Below are 20,587 nucleotides of genomic sequence, written 5' to 3' on the forward strand. Positions count from 1 at the left end.
AATTAAACAATCTTATATGCAGTTTATAATGCACTTTCCTCAACATATGCTTAATCCAATGCATAGTCACAGCTAGTGATGGGGCTATTATTTTGGATGACTTCCCTTTAATGAAGGTTACACTCATTTGATTGGCCCATAACGTAAAATAGGCAGTTTCTCAATGCAAAGTGCTGATGAGACAAAAGGTACGGAGAAGACTGCTAACACAGCACAGGAACCATTCAGCATCACAGAATGTAGGCTGAAAGTTTTCCCCACGGTGAAACACCGGTATATTAAGACGCTGAACTCACAGGTCACAGAGCACCCGAAGGCCAGTCCTTATCTCAAAGTACAGATTTACTCAAGACAGATGAGAAATATCTGTCCTATCAAGGCTCAGAAGTTTCAGGCTAATTTACACACTGTAATGTTCATGTTTGATTTTCAACCTGCTAGGCCTCCTCATTAATCACTATCCTCTATTTTAGCATTTGCTTTGATCTGTATCCCCCTGGATCCAGGTTTCTCTCCTTTTTAAGCACCAAATGGTTTTAGAGTTTAATTATTTCCAGAGTGAGAAGATGTTGTGCCTTTAAAAGACAGTGGACAGGTTATTGAGCCGTGGCACTTAATGCAGTGGTCTTTAAAGACCCTGTATGTTTATATGCAAATCATCCATGTAACATCTAGAGTCAAACCAGAATCGATACAGGCTTTGGATGCGGCCATGATCCAAAGGAAAGTAAATAAGTGTTATACAAAATAGCTAAACACAAGAATGCATAGAAATCCAATCAGAAATCCAATTCCTCCGTATCTGTTAAGATTGGGAGTGCAGCGTATTGATGCACTAATTGCCCAGGTATTGATGTGTCCTCTTTTTGCATTTGCAGGGCAGCGTCCTGTCGATTTTAGCTGTGCTGATAGTGTATAGGGTAAAAACATGATTAGGGACTGTGGCATAAAGCGCAGACTCTGAAGGCCCAGGCAATAACTTGCACTCATGGCAGTGGGAAGGTGGACCCTTATAATGCAGTAAGACTCAAACATTGGATTTACTGCAGCAGATTAGGGTTGTCGAGATACCATTAATTCATTTTACGATAATCTACCAGCTTAAGTATCATGATACCAAGTAGTATTGCAACAATGTAATTCATAACTCAATATATAATGACAATTGTCAGAAATAATGGGTTTCACATTATTACAGGTCTTGAATTTAATTCAAAATTCGCTTGTTATTGAAAAAAGTATTACTTGCTTGTCTCTTTAACTAAAATTGATTCATTCTTTTAGTTTTTTTGTAGACAACCGATAAACAAAAAAATACATCAAAATAAAGAAACAAATTATTTGTTACAAAAATGTCAATTTTCCAACTAAATTAGGTTATATGAAGTGGTCAAAAATTGTTTTTGCAAACATGGGATTTACTGCAACAGATTAGGGTTGTCACAATAGCATTAATTTATCTTACAATACTATGTGAGCTTGAGAATCACAATACCAAGTAGTATTGCGATTTTGTGATTTTTCATAACTCAAAATAAAACGAAAATTGTCAGAAATGCTATATTTTACGTTATAATAGATCTTGAATTTAATTCATAATTCCCTTATTATTAAAAAAAAGTATTATTTGCATGTTACTTAATCTAAAATGTATTCTTTCTTTTTTGTTTATTTTGTAGACAACTGACCAACAAATAATACATTAAAATGAAGATACAAATTATGCCAAATTAAATATTTGTTACAAAAATAGCCTTTTCCAACAAATTTAGGCTATATAAAGTGGTCAAAAATAGTTTTTGCAAACATTGGATTTACTGCAACATATTAGGGTTGTCGGGATACCATTAATTCATCTTGCAATACTACACCAGCTTAAGTATCCCAATACCATGTAGTATTGCAATATTGTAATTCATAACTCAAATTGTGAGAAATACTATATTTTACATTATAATAGGTCTTGAATTTAATCCATAATTCCCTTATTATTGAAAAAAGCATTATTTGCAAATCACTTCACCAAAAATATATTCATTCTTTTTGATAATTTTCAGATAACTAACCAACAAAAAATACATTAAAATAAAGATACAAATTATTAACCAAATTAAATTTGTTACAAAAATAGCTTTTTCCAACAAAATTAGGCTGTATTAAGTGGTCAAAATTTTTTTTCAATGTTTCCAGTTGCAATTTTGGGTTTTTCATCCATTGTTTTTTATTTCAGTCTTAACAAAGTAATTCAAAAATTCACTTTAATAGTCAGGACAAAGCAGTTGTGCAGTAGGTAGTGCTGTCGCCTCACAGCAAGAAGGTCGCTGGTTCGAGCCTCGGCTCAGTTGGTGTTTCTGTGTGGAGTTTGCATGTTCTCCCTGCGTTCGCGTGGGTTTCCTCTGGGTGCTCCGGTTTCCCCCACAGTCCAAAGAGATGCGGTACAGGTGAATTGGGTAGGCTAAATTGTCCGTAGTGAATGAGTGTGTGTATGAATGTGTGTGTGTGTGGATGTTTCCCAGAGATGGGTTGCGGCTAAAAGGGCATCCGCTGCATAAAAACTTGCTGGATAAGTTGGCGATTCATTTCACTGTGGCGACCCCGGATTAATAACGGGACCAAGCCGACAAGAAAATGAATGAACTTTGATAGTCGTTCTTTTTAAGAGACTGTCGTGATTGTTGTAGCTAGGCATTGGACGATAACTGTTTTCAAGGTATACCGCGGTTTGAAAAAGTGAAGGTTTTAAAACTGCCAAAACTTTCTGTAATATTGTTGCTAAGGTATGTGTAAGATTTTTTATTTACAATTTTTTTTTTGTTGGACAACCGTATCTCAGCAGAAAATACATCCAAATATGCCTTTTTAAATTGTTAAGAAATCTGTGTTTTTGAAACTAATGAAGACAGCAGAAGTCAATGATTTATTTTAATTGTTTAGCCTGACAATTGTTCCAGAATATTATAAATCTTTCTAATATAAATATATTTATTGTTTTCAAAGAGGGAAAAAGTTTTTGTTTTTTTACCCAGATATTTAAAAAGAACTTATTTTAGAGCAGTAATCACAATACTGTGATTCCGTGAAACCGGGATATTTTTATATCCAAGGTTATCATACCATCAGATTTTTATACCGGTCCATGCCTAGTTGTAGCTACTAAATCATATTAAGAGGAACAGAAACTAATTGATTCAGATGTGTGTTTGAAACATCTTGCAACCTTAAAGGGCTCCACAGACTATTAAAATAAAATGGTCTATTGTTGCACAATCGTGTGAGCATTTTAGTGACTTTTCCACATCCAACATTATCTATTGTAGATAGACTGTTAATGACAATACTATCATTTACAAGCTACAATGGCAGCACCACTGTTTTGGAGCCATAGAATCGGGATACTACCATAGTACCAGTAAACCGTGCAACCCTTCAACAGATATGTAAAAATACCCATAACAGTGAAGATTTATTGGCCCATGCCTATGTCTTGATAGAGAAACTTATTTTGTGTAGCTTTTTGGTGCTTTAAAAGTTGTTGTTGTTGTTTTTTCTTCTACCTTAAAGCCTTTAAGAATGCTGCTGCAAGTCATTGCCTAGTCCATGTAATGATTTCAGACAAAAAGTAATAAAACTGCCCACAACAAAGAAACTTTTAAGCCAATTTTACTGTATTACCCCCAGTCAACTGAAACAAAATAGAAATCTACTGACGCTGCACTGCCCTACAAAGACAAAGCATAACAACATTTCATCAAAAGTGGGTTATGACCGAAATTGAGTCTCTTAGTCTGTGATTTGTCCTCTGTCAGACAGGTTTGGCTGAAAATCCCTTTAAAAACCCTGTAAAAATCTGTCAAAAAAACTTCAAAGCTATTTTACTCAGTTCAGGCATTACAGCTATTGCATTTCACATTCATAGGGCGGTTCACAAGGAAGTGAAAACATTTTGTTGAATAAATGTGTAAAGAGGAAGGTTCTTAAGGCAGAAGCCGTTATCATTTTGTTCACTCCCTCGACAGTCATAACAAATTGAAAGTGATTCCTACAATGGATCTAGGAAATCATAAAAATGATATAAATGTAAAACACATCAACACTCTTTACATAAGAGACTCTTCAAACGCTCCAAGAGCACAGGCACTTCATCTCATCCTGATAAGAGTCTACAAACACTCGACAAACTATTTAAGTGCTGTTGATTTTCAACTATGTAGAGTATCTTATGAACAAAAGGTTATTAAAATAGCTCTAAAGTGGAGTGTAAGCACCGGAAAATATGCGCATGAAAACATTAAATACACGATCAATTTCAGAGACATCAGTTGGTTACACGCTGTGGAGAGGCAATGAACAGAACATATGTTCACTATGGACTGCCTCCCTTGTGGACGCTGGTAAACACCTAGACAATCTAAATGAACCAGCCACGTTCAGCCAGTGTATCAATCTCACACAGCGCTGAGAATATTCAGAGGTCTGTTGAAATTACAGCACAAGCACTTTCACGCAGAACTCTCAGTTGTACATTTCAAGCCTTGCTTACACTGCACAAGATGCCTGCAACAATTTCAGAAAAGAACATGTGTGAAAGCAACCCTAAACAAGTTCTGAAGTCATTTCTGCCCTACTCTCGAGACTGATAGTTCATGCAGACATTTTATTTTCCCTGAAGTATTGTGACCTTTTATTTTTCTGCAGTGCTGTAAATCATCAGTTATCGCATTCATTCAGGTTCAACAGGTTTAGCATTTCAGCTCAGTCCAATTAATTTAGTTACCCATATTATTAGCTACCTCACCCTTTGGACAAATGTGTAATTTTACAGGCAAATGATTTCAGTAATGTCCATATAATATGCCCTTACATGCACTTTTTTTTCAAATTGGAACAAAAGCCAATTTAACACAATATATATATATATATATATATATATATATATATATATATATATATATATATATATATATATATATATATATATATATATATTTTTTTTTTTTGTGGGTGTGTGGGTGTGTATGTATATATATATATATATATATATATATATATATATATATATATATATATATATATATATATATATATATATATATATAAATCTTTTAAAATTGTATCCTTCAATTATCTTTTGTATAAGCTCATTAGGAAAAGTATTCAATTGTTTAATAACATTCAAATGTTTGTTATTGCTAAATTATATAGACAGATAATATATTATTAAGCATTATTATTATGCATTATTATTGTTGTTATTATGTATATATTTATTTGTATTAATATTAATATTAATATTATTATTATTATTATTATTATCATTATTCATATTATTATTATTATTATTATTATTATTATTATTATTCCATTGGTTGCCTTTTTTAAGTGCACATTTTTTATAGGTGCACATTATTCTTTTCCTTTGGGCTCAGAAAGGGTTGTGGGTGAAGATGGTGATGGGGGAATCCTGTAATCAGACTTGCAGGGATTTGACCAAACATTGATCCTGCTGTTGACCCAGCCAGCCCAGGTGGGCGCTCCACTGCGATTTCCTTTATATCTGCAGCCCTGTGGAATAAAATCCAACCCAGTGCGGCTAGATGGCGAGTTATCGACGATAATAACGTTATACATGACTTGCAGTTGCGCACAACAAAAAGTAGCCTACATTCAACTGGTCGTTCGTCAACTATCTTTATCGCAGCTGGATTTGTACAAACAAATGCTGGCCACCTGAAAACGCGTAGCAGAAGATCTGCGAAACGTCTACTGCGGTAACAAATAAGATTAGTGAATTCCGTGGCGTTAAATACGAGACAGCAGAAGCAAACAATCTCATTTGGTTATTTGTATATGCAAACCTAAACAGACGGGGTGCTTCTGCAAAACATTAACGCCGTTCAAATGTGGTGAGAATCTCGAAACAATAAGGGTTGCCACACATCACTGGCATCAATACGCAATCTTTTAAAACCTCTATAATTACTGACATGCCGCTGTGTAGAGAATATTCAAATGACCTATCGACATATCGAGCATTCCTCTTAGCTTTATTCATTTTTCTAGTGGCGTCAATAAAGTTCGTAGCCTACCTTCGTCGATCACTTTTTCCTTCCGAGATCGAGGTTTTCTTGTCTGGGGTGAGGATCAACTACAGCTGATGTTTCCTTCGACACGGAGCCCTAAACACCTGCTTTAAAGAATCCACACATCAAGAAAACGTACAATCCTTCCGATGGGAAACAATCCATAAGTGGCCGAGTTATTCTTCCACGCCATTCCCACGACTCCGCGGCAGTTTGAAAACGTCGGCACTCATTTAAGTGTTAATAAATGAGAAATTACGCCCGAGGAAGGGTCTTCAAATGTCTTTGCTGTTGTTTCTCAGACAGTTCTCAAACGAGACAGTTCTAAAACGCGCAACTTCCCTCGTTTCAGTCCATAAATCCTCAAACACTCATTTTAGGAGAGTACAGGTTCTCACAAAAATGTTGATAGTGCTCCGCGTTATAGGTTACGGAATGATAGCATAATCTATCGGAAATAATGTAGAAATGTAATAGTACATGGCAAAACGTATGGAGTCTGGTTTCCCGCTTCGCCTTCCTCAGAAGTAGACTATAAACGCAGTTTTGGCACAGGAATCTTGTCCGCACAGGGTTAATCCTGCATTTCTATGCATGTGAGAGAGTGAGTGAGGAGATTTCTCAGCACCGCGCGCTGTTCCCTACTAGAAGCGCGCGCAGGCGGACGCGCGGAGCGAGAGGAGGTGGGGCTCACGCGCGCCACAGGCTGTTTGAGGAAAAAGCACAATTAGGTTAGGAAAATAGTGGAACTGTTAATAGCCTAATAGATATGCCCCTTTGTCTGTTTTTATTGTGTTTCATCGCTTCCTTTTAGTGATGTCACAAAACCAGATTCTGTCTGAATGGGTCCACTCGGGTCACTGAAATGGCCTGCTAAAATCAATATAATATAATATAATATAATATAATATAATATAATATAATATTAAATAATTAATTGTAGCCTAAACATTATAGTAGTAACATTTGTTTTATGCAAAACAAATCCTGACAATATAAATTGGCTATTAAAATTCTGCCATATTAATTATTATAAACACAAGATTCCAACTTGCAAAAAAAAAAAAAAAAAAAAAAAAAACCTTCTCAAGGATTACTACAACTGGTAAACTATCATTTTTTGTGAGCTAACACAAAGTGACAGCCCTGAACCACCTCAAGATTCATTGTAGGTACCATGTTTAGGCAGTGATACACATATAAAAGCAAATTATATTCTCGACATATGCTAGCATAGTGCGGCATAAATCCACAGTAATCATAACAATCAGAAAGTACCCCGATGATCTACTACCAGCTAAACTCTGTGGTTCATGCTTTTAGGAACATTGCCCCATGAAATTCACTCATGAGGCCACAGGAAAGCGTTTTGTTAATGGCAGTATAGCCAAACTAAGCTGTCAAGTGATAACTACAATATGGCAAATGTAATAAGTCCTGATTACATGCATATAACAAAATTTCATACAATATTGTGTGAGAACCATGGGAAACCCACATGAGCACGGGACAATGTGTAAACTCCGCACAGAAATGTCGGCTGGCTTCGTAAGGACTAGAACCTGTTTCGTTCTTGCTGGGAGGCAACAGTGCTAACCACTGGGCCACCGTGCCACCCACCTAGAAAAGGAGGAGGAGTAGGGGTGGAAGGGTGGATTCTTCAAAACGAAGATGGCTGTTATATGGAACTTAGGGTATTTATAGTGGCTAATCGTCTGATTGGTGAATCATAAATTGAATATTGCAGGACCGGCTGCAAGCAATCATAAGCATGTGATCCTCTCGAAATTAGTTTATAAATAAACTTCACTTATTGATTTGATTAATAGTCCTACTTAGCAAAAATATCAACCAATAATGTTTAAACATAATAGAAATAAATATAAAAAAGTATGAATGATAAACAATACTGTATATATAGGCTATTTATCAGAAAGCTTAGTTGGCTAAACTACACAGGCTTGCCCTAAACAATAATAAAATGTTTTATAATATTTCAAATTTTTTGTTTACTTTTTGTCTTTGTTTATTTATTTATTTAATTTTTTTACTTTTTTTGTTTATTATTTTTTATTTTTTTGTCTTTAAGCAAACGCCTGTATCTGTTTTTTTTATTTTTTATTTTTTTATTTAGTCATTCCTTTTAAAGAGGCGGTTTCAAATTATTTCGGTGTCAAGATCTCTCTCAAGGGTCACTTAGCTCTGCTCGTTTTGTCATTAGTTTCTTGTGCATGGATCATAATCCTGAGCACTTGGGTCGTAGACTGTGATGAGTATTGATCGAGTTTGGAATCGCATCCAATGAACAAATACAATTTGATCCATTCAACAGTTAAGAGCGAACGCTTTGCTCTTTTGGCGCCACCCACGGGCGTTTGAATGTACACACGGCTGGCAAAGCGTGTTCACGTTGCCTCTAATCTACCCCATAAATCCACTCCCCCATCGCCCACACACACACACACACACACACAGAGAGAGAGAGAGAGAGAGAAAGAGAGAGAGAGAAAAAGAGAGAGAGAGAGCGCTGTTCACATGCAGAAGAAAGGATGCTAGGTTTTGTAACTGTCGGTGTGAAAAGAAACATTAGACCTCATCCCTGAGCATACTATATAAAACAAGTACATATAGGGAATAAAAGGAGAGATGATTCAGCAAGATAAATGAAGATACTTTGCAACAACAGACAGAACATAGGCTATCTACTGTATTGTTAGCTATATTTTGGGTGGTACCTGCACGCTCATGCCATAATTAATGGCATCAAAATGAAAATCATTACCAAATGAAAATTTAACGAACACAACAAAACTCAGTCTCATGTGTTTACATGCATTCAAATGATCCATGAGTAATCGGATTGGTGGTTCAATTGCATTGAGCAGCTTTCATGTAAACACCTCAATCGATCGGGCTCGACCTGAATAAAATTTCAGTCACATTGGAAGAGGTGGTGTAGACCTGAAATACCATGATCAATAAGCAGGAAATAAAACCTTATAAAAGCTTGAATCTGAATAATCAGTCAGAATCAAAAAACATCACACATAAAACATTTACCACGTCTTATATTATACTAAAATAGTAACTATGTTTATTGTTAGTTAGTTTTTCATGCACTGAAATAAATATCATCGTTAAATTATGTTTATGTTTGTGTGTGTAACAAAACCATTGCTGATTTGTTGTTATCATTGCTTAACCACAATATCTTTATTCCTTCAGTCATTAATTTTCCTTTGGCTTAGTACCTTTATTCCTCAAAGGTCACCACAGTGGAATGAACCACCAACTTATCCAGCATATGTTTTACACATGCAGATACCCTTCCAGCCGCAACACAGCACTGGGAATTACCAATACACTCACATTCACACACATAAACTATGGCCAAATTAGTTTATTTAATTCACATAGTGCATGTCTTTGGACCGAGGGAGAAACTGGAGCACCCGAAGGAAACCCATTGCGGACACGAGGAGAACATGCAAACTCCACACAGAATGCCAACTTACCCAGCCAAGACTTGAACCAGCAAACTTCTTGCTGTGAGGCGACAGTGCTAACCACTGAGCCATCGTGTCAACCAACAATAACTCATTCATTCATTCATTCATTTATTCATTCATTCATTCATTCATTCATTTATTCATTCATTCATTCATTTATTCATTCATTCATTCATTCATTTATTTTCCTTTGGCTTAGTCACTTTATTAATCAAGGGTTGCCATAGTGGAATGAACCTCCAACTTATCCAGTATATGTTTTACCAGCCTGATCTTATGAGAAAACTTACGTATTTTATGTTTTGCCAGTTTAGTGGCTAATTCGTACAAATTTGTACGAGTTCAGTCATACGATGTTGTACGATTTTAAAAAGGAGGCGTGGCACCTAACCCTAACCATCATTGGGGATGAGCAAATCGTACTAAATTGTACAAATTAGATCATACGGTTGTGGGTTTGAATCCTGACTGTGCCAGTTGGCATTTCTTTGTGTAGTTTGCATGCTTTCCCAGTGTTTAAGTGAGTTTCCACCCGGTTCTTCAATTTACACCACAGTTCAAACACATGTGCTTTAGGTTAGTTGTAATTGGAACTAAATTGTCTGTAGTGTGTGAATGACAGTGTGCGGGTCTTCCAGTACTGGTTTATGACTGGAAGGGCATCCGCTGTGTAAAACATGCTGGAATAGTTGGCGATCCATTCCACTGTGGTGACCCCTGATAAATAAGGGACTAAGCCAAATGAATGAATGATTGAATTATTGAATATTCAGTCTAAGAATCTAGAACTGCATTCTGAGCAGGTACCACTTTTGAATTTGAGCTTGTTTTGACAATTTAAAAATATGTATTATATAGCATGAAGTTGAGTAGTTTGAAATTCAGATGTACTACATTTGCCATGTTATTACTGTCATGCAAATTATCAGTGTCAGTTGTAGCACTTCAGTGCTATTCATAAATCCTCTCATGTGGACTCATGGGATAGTAAAATACACTTTAAATGCATGCTTTAGAATCTTTTCATGTACTGTTTTTAAATACTATAAATTCAGATATACTACTCTTTTGGCTTACTGTATTTGTCCACCATACAAATAACAAACCAACACCACAGAGGTTCACCTACAACTTGTTCAAGCATTGGAATATTTGAACATTTTGTCTGGTGGTTTTCTATTGTAAAGCTATAATTCACTCAAAAATACTGGTAGGTACATTTGATTAATAATAAAATCTAATATATAGATAGCTAAATATAAGTCCTGATATATAACATATCGTTTTATTTTAAATGGGTGATCCAGAGTTTATTTTTAAAGCTTGGTTGTGTTCATAATATGCAAAGCAATGTGTGCTCATGATTCACTTGTAAAAAAAAAAAAATCATGTTATTTTTTCCATATATCTTACTTTGCCTATTTACAACTACTCAGCTAACATGAAAACGACTGTCATATTTCCTAGTTCCTCCAAAAGCCTGCCCTCAAGAGACTCTGATTGGTCAGCTAACATAATGTGCTGTTATTCGTGGATCAGCTCTACGTCACCAGGAAACATCATGTCCAGTCACTGGCATGCACTGTGCCTCTGCTCTGATAATACTGTCAGTCAGTGTAGCCGTGTCAGTGTGAGCCTGAATTTGATATAAAATAAAGAGCACACAGTTGAATCTCATGCCTGCTCTCTAATATAAAATTAAACAAGTGTTTCATATCCGAGTTATAAGCATGTGTAAGTAAAATGAAACCTTCACATATCTTCTGTGAGTTTGTAATTTGAGATGTATAACATACTGAAAGTTGCCACATAGAGAGACGCTACAGCACTGCTGAAGATTTTGGCTGTTTACAGCAGTTTGACGGATAAATATAAACGTGTAGCTAAATTGGTAAACGTGCCAAACAGCATTTCCTCTTGTTTACATCCTTGTTTATGTTCTCGCTTCAACATACCATTAATGCTACACTCTCAGAAATAAAGGTACATGAGCTGTCACTGGGGCAGTACCTTTTCAAAAGTTGCATATTTGCACCTGAAGGGTCGATAATGGTACCTCAAAGGTACATTAAATAGGTACACTTTTTAGGTACATTTGGCTACTAATCTGCACCTTTGAGGTACCATTTTGGACTATTTGGTACAATATGTATCTTTTGAAAAGGTACTGCCCCAGGTACAGCTCCTGTACCTTTATTTCTGAGAGTGTAGAAACTATGCATGTAATAGATCAATTTTAACAAATAAAAATACTTACAGGTTGTGGGTCACAGTCCACAGCTTCATCTATTATGATTGGAGCTGCTCCTTCTTTGATCTGAATCCAGCACTAAACTGAGGGAGATTCTGGAACCTGTCCTTTGTCAAATGTTAGCTTATCTTTTTATGTAATTCTCTGGAACATAATTAAAATTAAATTGTAAGCACTTCTTTGTGTCGTGTCCGTTGGAAGCCCAAATACAGAAACAGAACTAGCTCTATGAAAATAGGAGTGTTTGGACAACATTTTAGCCTTCTCTGCTATAACATTACAGTGCCTCCAGCCACACCCTTTGGTCCGCGGGTTGTCTGCGCATGGTGAATTTGCATAAGTGATCTTACTAACCCGGATGTATTATTTATTATTTTTTTTTGTAGTCCCCAAACTTAAAACAAAAAAGCCAATGTCTCCCTTTGCATTGAACTTTGAGTGTATTACATTCCGAGATGTTGTTTATGTTCACACAGCTACATTTCACATCAACTTTAAAATATGATATAAAAGTAGACCACCTCTTTAAAACCTTAACTGTAGAAAACATCTAGATCTTTATTTTTCCATAATCATTTACAAATTTTTAAAAACTCCCATACTGCAGATATCTATTCTTTAGCATTACATTTTCTAAAGTGTGCTTCTGTTTCATGTTATTGTCACCACTTTTCTCATCCCAAAAGACTTTACATACATTTTTTTTATGTTCAAGCTACTCTACATATCCTAAAAATTCTAAAGCTGTTAAATAAGAACTGGTCCCACTTTATATTAAGTGGCCTTAACTAATATGTACTTACATAGGAATTAATAGTTTGTTACAATGTACTTATTGTGTAAATACATGTATTTACTATGTACTTATGCTTGATTAAATACATGTATGTAATTACATCTGTAATTAACTTTTGTAATTACATTTGTAAATACACTGTTGACCATCACTTACACCTTAACCTACCCTTAAACCTACCCATGCCACCAAACCTGTCCATAACCCAACCTCTATCTCAACTCAAAAGCACCACAAGTGTTCTCAAATACATTATAAACACAGTAAGTACATTGTATTTATTTTTTGATGTAAGTACATAGTAGTTAGGGACACTTAATATAAAGTGGGACCTAAGAACTTACACAAAGCTAATGTGTAAGTGAGAATTGTTCACAACCAAAACCCCCCACCCACCCTTTGAATTTAGTTTTTTAAATAAATCCCAAATAATGTTTAACAGAGAAAGGAAATATTCACAGTATGTCTGCTAATATTTTTTTCTTCTTGAGAAAGTCTTATTTGTTTTATTTTGCTAGAATAAAAGCAGTTTCTAATAAAAAAAAAAATAAAAATTTTAAGGTCAAAATTATTAGCCCCTTTACGGTATATATTTTTTTCTATTGTCTTCAGAACAAAACATCGTTATACAATAACCTGCTTAATTACCCTAACCTGCCTAGTTAACCTAATTAACCTAGTTAAGCCTTTAAATGTAACTTTAAGCTGTATAGAAATGTCTTGAAAAATATCTAGTCAAATAGTAATTACTGTCATCATAGCAACGATAAATAAATCAGTTATTAGAAATGAGTTAATAAAAGTATTATGTTTAGAAATGTGTTGAAAAAATATCTCTGTTAAACAGAAATTGGGGGAAAAAAACAAGGGTAATAATTTGGGGGGGCTTATTATTCGAGCTCCAACTGTATGTCTGCATGTTACATTTATTTTTATCCATATTTCAGTTTGAGAGCACCCATCCATCTTTCTTTCTTCAAGAAACTCAGCTCAGACATTTTGCTAAACACAAAGCTTTGGAATAGCACGAGGGTGAGTAAATGATGACAGAACTTTCATTTTTAGCAAAACTTTTCCTTTAAGTACCTTCAAAACAGTCTACCAACGGCTTTATTGATTGTGAGGATTCCAGCAGTGCGGAAAGTAGAACCTGCTACGTTTAATTCAGTGTTTACATTCCAAAACTCAATATTTTTAGCTCTGTATGTTTTCATGGCGGTAGAAGTTTCTAGCACCGGTGTAGCAGAAAGCCACCTGATGCTGTCTGTTAAAATCACGCAGCTCCCACCAGCCGAGTGGAGTTCTGCATAAAAGAAAGACAGCAGGCTGTTTGTCCTTCGGAAAGAGTGCAACAGACGTTTAAGATTTTTTTTTAGGTAGGAAACTACACGTTTAATTATTTCCACCATGCTGTGGGGGGCTTATAAAAGCTCAGAGGGAAAGAACAATGGATGAAGATAAAACTGAGCCAATAAGCATCTCACATCATTACAAAAACACTTTTTTTTTTTTGGTTTGACCCAAATGCTAAAAATGGTTCATCATCTTTTTATAGTCGTCTTTAACAGTCATCTTTTATGAGAGATCAATACAAACTTGTTAAACCTAATTATCACAGACACAGCAAAGCTTTGTGGAATCTCAGCTTCTCAGTCTGTGTGCAAACATCAAATCAGACTGGTGGCGAACAGCGGTGGCAGAACCCAGGAGCTTCCAAAGCGACAGGCCCCCAAGCCTGGCCCTCAGGGAGAGGTAGGACTTTTTCTTTTCTGCCAGGCACTCTGAAGGCAGCCTTTTTCAAAGAGTTCCAGTGTGTGAGCCTTTCTCTCTCCTCTACCAGTCTCTCATTAGCAGCAAACAAACAGCTGTCGGGTTACCTCTCCTGGGCTCTCATTAAGAGCTGCCAGTCATTCGCATGCCCGATGCCAGCCAATCAAAGAAGGCCTTGCACCCACACCGAGCCCGCCCACATGCAAAAGCAAGAAGGTCATAGGTCAGGGGCGTACGAGGCGGGAGTCTTGCATTGTATCTCTTTACGTGATAAAAAAATTTGTGTGTAACATGATTAATCAGAATAAATCCGTAAGCGGCTGCGATTTAATTATGTTAATGTAAAGTGAAGCACTGTAAGTAAAAACTTACACCTTTTTATGGTGTTGCCAAGTTTTATTTACTTTAACATGCATTTGGCAACACAACATTCAAACTCAATCATCTCATATTTGTATTTAGAAGCCTTTATGGTTAAATTAAGGGTAGTTTTAATTTAAACTAAAATGAAATTGCAAATGTGATTGATCATACATGTGATAATCAAGCAGCACGGTTTTGTGTTCAGTAGTCAATCTCCTAAGTTCCTACTTATACTATGCCCTAAAAGTAAGTACTTATTTTGTGAAACAAAAGTATATACTTTTGAGTGTGTAACAAAAGAGCATGCAAGCTTTGGGACATACTACTTCCTCGTTAACAGATCGTTGTGTTGCGTAGTTATGAGCCCTGTCAATCATCCACACATCATCCAGACTTCTTTCATATTTAATTTCCTACCTTGTTGGAGAAGCAGCAGCTGGTTAATCTGCCATTCTAATGTCTTTCATGCAAAAAAATCTCCTCAGGTCTTTGGATATTATGCATTCAGACGTTAATGTCCAAACACGTCATTATATAAGTTCAGTATTGTTGTTGCAGATGAAATATAACACGGAAAACGCAATTTAAATATTTCCCAGTGGGCTAGATATAAATTAACTGCCATACAAACATCTTTACCGAAGCCTCTCTACTTGTTGGTTAGTCTCGCGTGTCCACCATGTTTGTAGTTTATTTACACTTTTCACCTGCATTTGTAGTTCTAATCGAATTCACATCAATGTATTTTGGGCAATATCAGCGGTTAGAGTATGGATGGTTCTTCACTTCGAATTTTCCCATGTAGTCTCTCATCTAGGTACTGACTAGACTCAGCCCCTCTTAGCTGCAGTGAGTAACCAGTTTTGGGCTTATGGGTGATGTGGTGTGCAGTATTTACTTGACAGAGTTGACTGAGAAGTGACACAAACATTTGTAATTATCACAGAATGATCATCTTGAGGCAACACTGTGTCGAAGTGGATAGCACTGTCGCCTTACAGCAAGAAGTTCACTGGTTCGAGCCTAAGCTGGGTCAGTTGGCATTTCTGTGTAAAGTTTACATGTTCTCCAAATGTTGGCGTTCATGGTGCTTCGGTTTCCCCCACAGTCCAAAGACATGTGGTATAGGTGAATTAAATTAACAGAATTGGCCATAGTGTATGTGTGTGAATGCAACAGTGTGTGGGTGTTTCCTATTGATGGGTTGAAGCTGGTAGGTCATCCGCTGCATAAGAACATATGCTGGATAAGTTGGCGGTTCATTCCACTGTGGCGACTCCTGACTAATAAAGGGACTGATCAAAAAAGAAAATGAATGAATGATTATCTTGAATTATCTAATCTTGAAAGATTATCTTGCAATTGTACAAAGCTTGCACTACAGTACGTCTACAACTCTGCAATTATGTGTAGTAAATGCTGCTCCATCTTAGTTTATTTGTAGTGAAGCCATGGTTAGTTGTCTTTAGAGATTCATATTTTTATAAATGTGATGCTTTGTCTTATGAACTGGTCTGTGAAGGAGGCTGAAATGCCATATTTTAAATTCTACCAAATCTAATAAGCTATTCTTCAATATCTGGAAAAAAATATGATGTAAAGCAGTGATTTATTTAAGTAAATGAATTGTTCTTACTTGTGAGAAGCTTATTATCTGATGATTACTTAAACCAGTGTGTTTTGTTTTGTGTTAGATTATGGTTAAGGAATTGCTATGACAATCTAAAAATAATAATAATTATGAGCCCCCATTGCCCTGTCATGCTAACACAATATCACAGCAGATCATAACTGTTTGATTTAGTAGCCAATTTGTTTTAATTTATACATTGTAGTGCAATTTGCTCATCTCACCACGAAGGTGTAGGAATGAAAATGATCATATACATTTGTTTATATGGCAAATCATGTCTTTTAAACCAAAGAAGGTCCATACCAACTCCAAAGGCAGATACTGATCATATCAGGGCCTAGTGTGTGGACTTTGGGGGTTTTACTATGTGATCACATGTTGATTGGTCAGTTTGAATGTCTCAACATTTGGGGTTTGGTCAAATGGTCAAGAAAGATACAAAATAGTTGGTAAACTTTGCTCTGTCTCTTTTCCTGGTCCGCTTCTCTCCTGCTCTGGAGGCTATCTCCTCTGGCTCTGCTGCTCTCAGGCTTTCTTCGAGGCCTACTTAGGCTCAATCCCAATTATATTTTTGTACCCCTACCCCTTTCCCTTACCTTAAAACCGAGGGTGAAGGGGAGGAGCTTCAAAATTTACCCCTAAGAATTGGGACAGCACTACAGCACCTGTACACGTCATCATATGTCATCGCGATCTCTTGCTTCACGTGAGATCAGACGATGGCGACTGCTGTAGTTATTCCAGTTGTGTTATTTTTTGTTTTTTATCTTCAGGAAATCACTGAAGGCATATATCATGTTATCATAACGATCTAATGTGGCAATTAGATCATAACTTTACTGTGCATTACACAGTGGCCATATTCGTCTATGTAAACCTACCAAAAACAACATTAACATTATAGCAGACACTGTAAAAGCGCATCCCCAGCCACTAAACTATTGCAGTATAGTATTCGAGTTTCATCGAGTAACAGGATGTTGTGGGACTGCTGTACAGGGGTTATGATCAGGGATTATAGATTGCAGAATATAGTGATTTTTATTTTAGCATGACGGTAAAACACGAACGCGGTTATGCATATAGTAAAACATGTTTGTTTGTTGTAAAAATTTGTAATAGTGATAATACATAATTTGTGGATCTCCTTACTTCCCCGTGCAGCTGTGGCTGGTGTATTCTGGGAAATTGTCTTACCTCTTGCCCTTAGTCCTACGCCTTCAAGCTAAAGAGAGTTGGGACACCACTGTCCCTTCACGGTTATGCGCAAAATGGAGGGTAGGGGTAAGGGGAAGGGCTAAGGGGTAGATTTGGCTGTGGCCCTTACTCTCTTTGTCTCTCTCTCCCTCCCCCTGTCTCTCTCTTTCAGGTAATTTTATTTCTTTCATGTAAGCTGGGTACAATTATAATCATATGTTTTTGATAATTTCATATTTTATAATTTTAGAAAGTTATTTGTAGTGAAGTTTATTTATAAACTAATTTCGAGAGGAGCACCTGTTTATGATTGATAGCACCCTGGTCCATATTAGCTAACACTAATTTACCAATCAGACGAGTCCTTTAACCACTATAAATAACCAGAGTATCTTGCTTCAGCCATCTTCGTCTTGAAGAATCCCCCCTTCCAACCCTACTCCTCCCATTTCCTTGTCAGGGCAGCACGGAGGCGTATGGTTAGCATAGGATTGCAGAAGAATGGTTTGACTAGAATGTACAGTTTTTTTTACCATCATTCTAATCATTTTTTAGTCACTAGGCAGAACTACAGTCCAAACTGCTGTGGTTTAAACCCATTCTTACAAAGGGTAAGAGTAGAGGTGGGTTTTTTAAGAATTTTACTTTTCATATGAATGAAATTGTATAAATTGTAATGAATTTGCTTCTTTTCTGACAATATGTAAAATAGTTATGTTTCCTCATGAAATTCGGGCTGTTTCTTTTTTCCGCAGCCATTTTGTAGAAGTGCCGTTTAAAACCAAAACATTATTAAAATCATCTTTTTCAGAATCCTGTTAAATTCTCCCGACAAAAAGCAGCTTGTCTCACAAAAGAAAGTCTAAATCCAGGTTTTCGCATAGGTTGAAACCGGTTCTAATGAAAGGTGAGACTCTTTAAAATCACCCATCTTTTGTTCTTTGATTGTGTAATAGCAGTGACTCATTCTTCACACAGTTTGCGGTAATGACACCCCCTACTGTCAATCAGTATATTCAGAAATATTCAAAGAGGATAAAACTGCATAATGGCATAGGGAACTCAGAGGGGGGTGCAGAGGAGTTGCTTTGGTTAGTGCTCTATTTCACTAGCAAAGCAGTTTGATTATTCTCCTCTTTAGAGCATGAGATGGTTTTGACATTTCCACACAGTCACTTCACAGAACATGCATGCAGATGACATACACATTGTTCTGCTGCAGCTGAAACTCTCTCATTTCCCTCATTTTCTGTCTCTGACTATCACGTCGATGATTTCAGTAATGAATGTAAAAGCATTGTGTGTGTGTGAGAGCATTTTTTTGTTTCCGCAAACCGACATTTACACATTAAAACGGCTGTTTCAGAGGAGCTCATGTGAATTAATGCTTCAACCCTGAGGCTGCTTCACGTGACAAGACCGCCGGGAACAATTAACTGGGCTTAGGAACAAAACCAGGCAGGAACCTTTCCTGCAGATTTCAGGGTCAACAGCTTTATGACAGCATCGAGCCGGTGCGTGAAGAACAAGATATTTCCACCCAAGAAACCTGCTAAAATTGCGCCTTTCAGATGAAGTGGTGGATCAAGGCTTGAACGCTGTACAGGGGAGTAATGTTAAGAGAAGGCCAAACACTTTTAGGTAGAAGTGCGGTCTGAGTCTCTGAACGTAAGAGCATATTGATATTCAGATGGTTTGTTGACCTTATGTATAAACTATATTTTGGTTGACTCACCACTTTCAGCTTTGCTGCTCCCTAAAATCACCACTTAATGCCCCATTCAGACGGACAGCAGTATTATTGCTTTAGGTCATCAGGTATATCTAGATCTATCCGTCTGTCTCTCTGTCTGTAAATATGTCTGTATATTTGAATATTCATACATCTATCCGTCTGTCTAACTGTATGTCAGTTCATCCATCTTGTTGTTTGTTTGTCTGCATGCCCATTCATCACTCCATTTGTCCATCATTCATCTGTTTAAATTTCATCCATCCATCCATTTATCCATCCCTTCATCCATCCATTTGTATTTCTGCATATCCATCCATCCATCCATCTGCATATATAAATGTTTATCAATCTAACAATCTGTCTATCTGTGAGTTAAACAATCCATCAATCCATCTGTCTATCAATCCATTCATCATCCCCATATTTGCATGATTATTCATCTACTTATCTGTCTATCTTTGTCAGTTCATCCATCCATCCATCCATCCATCCATCCATCCATCCATCCATCCATCCATCCATCCATCCATTCCATCCATCCATCAGTCTGTCATTCTATGTCCATCCATTTATCCATCAATCTTTATGCCCATTCTTCATCCATTTGTATATCTGCATATCCATCCATCTGCGTATTTGAATGTTTATCCAGCTACTGTACCAATCTGTCTATCTGTATGTCAATCCACCCATTCATGTCTCTGTCTGTTTGTCTGTCTATATGCATGTCTATTCTTCAGTAAAACAATTTTTTCCATCCATCCGTACATCCATCCATCCATCCATCCATCCATCCATCCATCCATCCATCCATCCATCAATCCATACATCCATCCACCCATCCATCCATTCATCCATCCATCCATCCATCCATCCATCCATCCATCCATCCATCCATCCATCCATCCATCCACCCACTCACCCACAAAACTACTCAGTGGCTTATCTATCTATCTATCTATCTATCTATCTATCTATCTATCTATCTGTCTGTCTGTCTGTCTGTCTGTCTGTCTGTCTGTCTGTCTGTCTGTCTGTCTGTCTGTCTGTCTGTCTGTCCGTCCGTCCGTCCGTCCGTCCGTCCGTCCGTCCGTCCGTCCGTCCGTCCGTCCGTCCGTCCGTCCGTCCGTCCGTCCGTCCGTCCGTCCGTCCGTCCGTCCGTCCGTCCGTCCGTCCACTTGTCTATCTGTGTATCTGTGTATCTGTCTGTTTATACATATATCTATCTGTATATTTGAATGTATATTTGAATG

General features: G+C 36.8%; 1 protein-coding gene and 1 long non-coding RNA gene across 2 annotated transcripts in view; both read right to left on the reverse strand.

Annotated features, from left to right (window-relative positions):
* Positions 1-6,690, reverse strand: part of pcdh1a (protocadherin 1a) — a 139,627-nt gene extending 132,937 nt beyond the window's left edge. Inside the window, 1 exon segment of the mRNA NM_001443902.1 lies at positions 6,087-6,690. The gene's annotated coding sequence lies outside the window, so the exon portion shown is untranslated.
* Positions 6,691-9,513: 2,823 nt separating this feature from the next.
* Positions 9,514-16,516, reverse strand: LOC147842052 (uncharacterized). The gene is made up of 3 exons (XR_015501107.1): positions 12,977-16,516; positions 11,714-12,598; positions 9,514-11,552 (listed from the first exon to the last, which is right to left on the reverse strand). It is a non-coding gene; the product is annotated as an uncharacterized LOC147842052 (long non-coding RNA).
* Positions 16,517-20,587: the final 4,071 nt, after the last annotated feature.

The sequence above is a fragment of the Danio rerio genome, chromosome 10, assembly GCF_052040795.2.
Source record: "Danio rerio strain M-AB ecotype USA chromosome 10, GRCz13ab, whole genome shotgun sequence".
In the NCBI taxonomy this organism is placed as follows: Eukaryota; Metazoa; Chordata; class Actinopteri; order Cypriniformes; family Danionidae; genus Danio; species Danio rerio.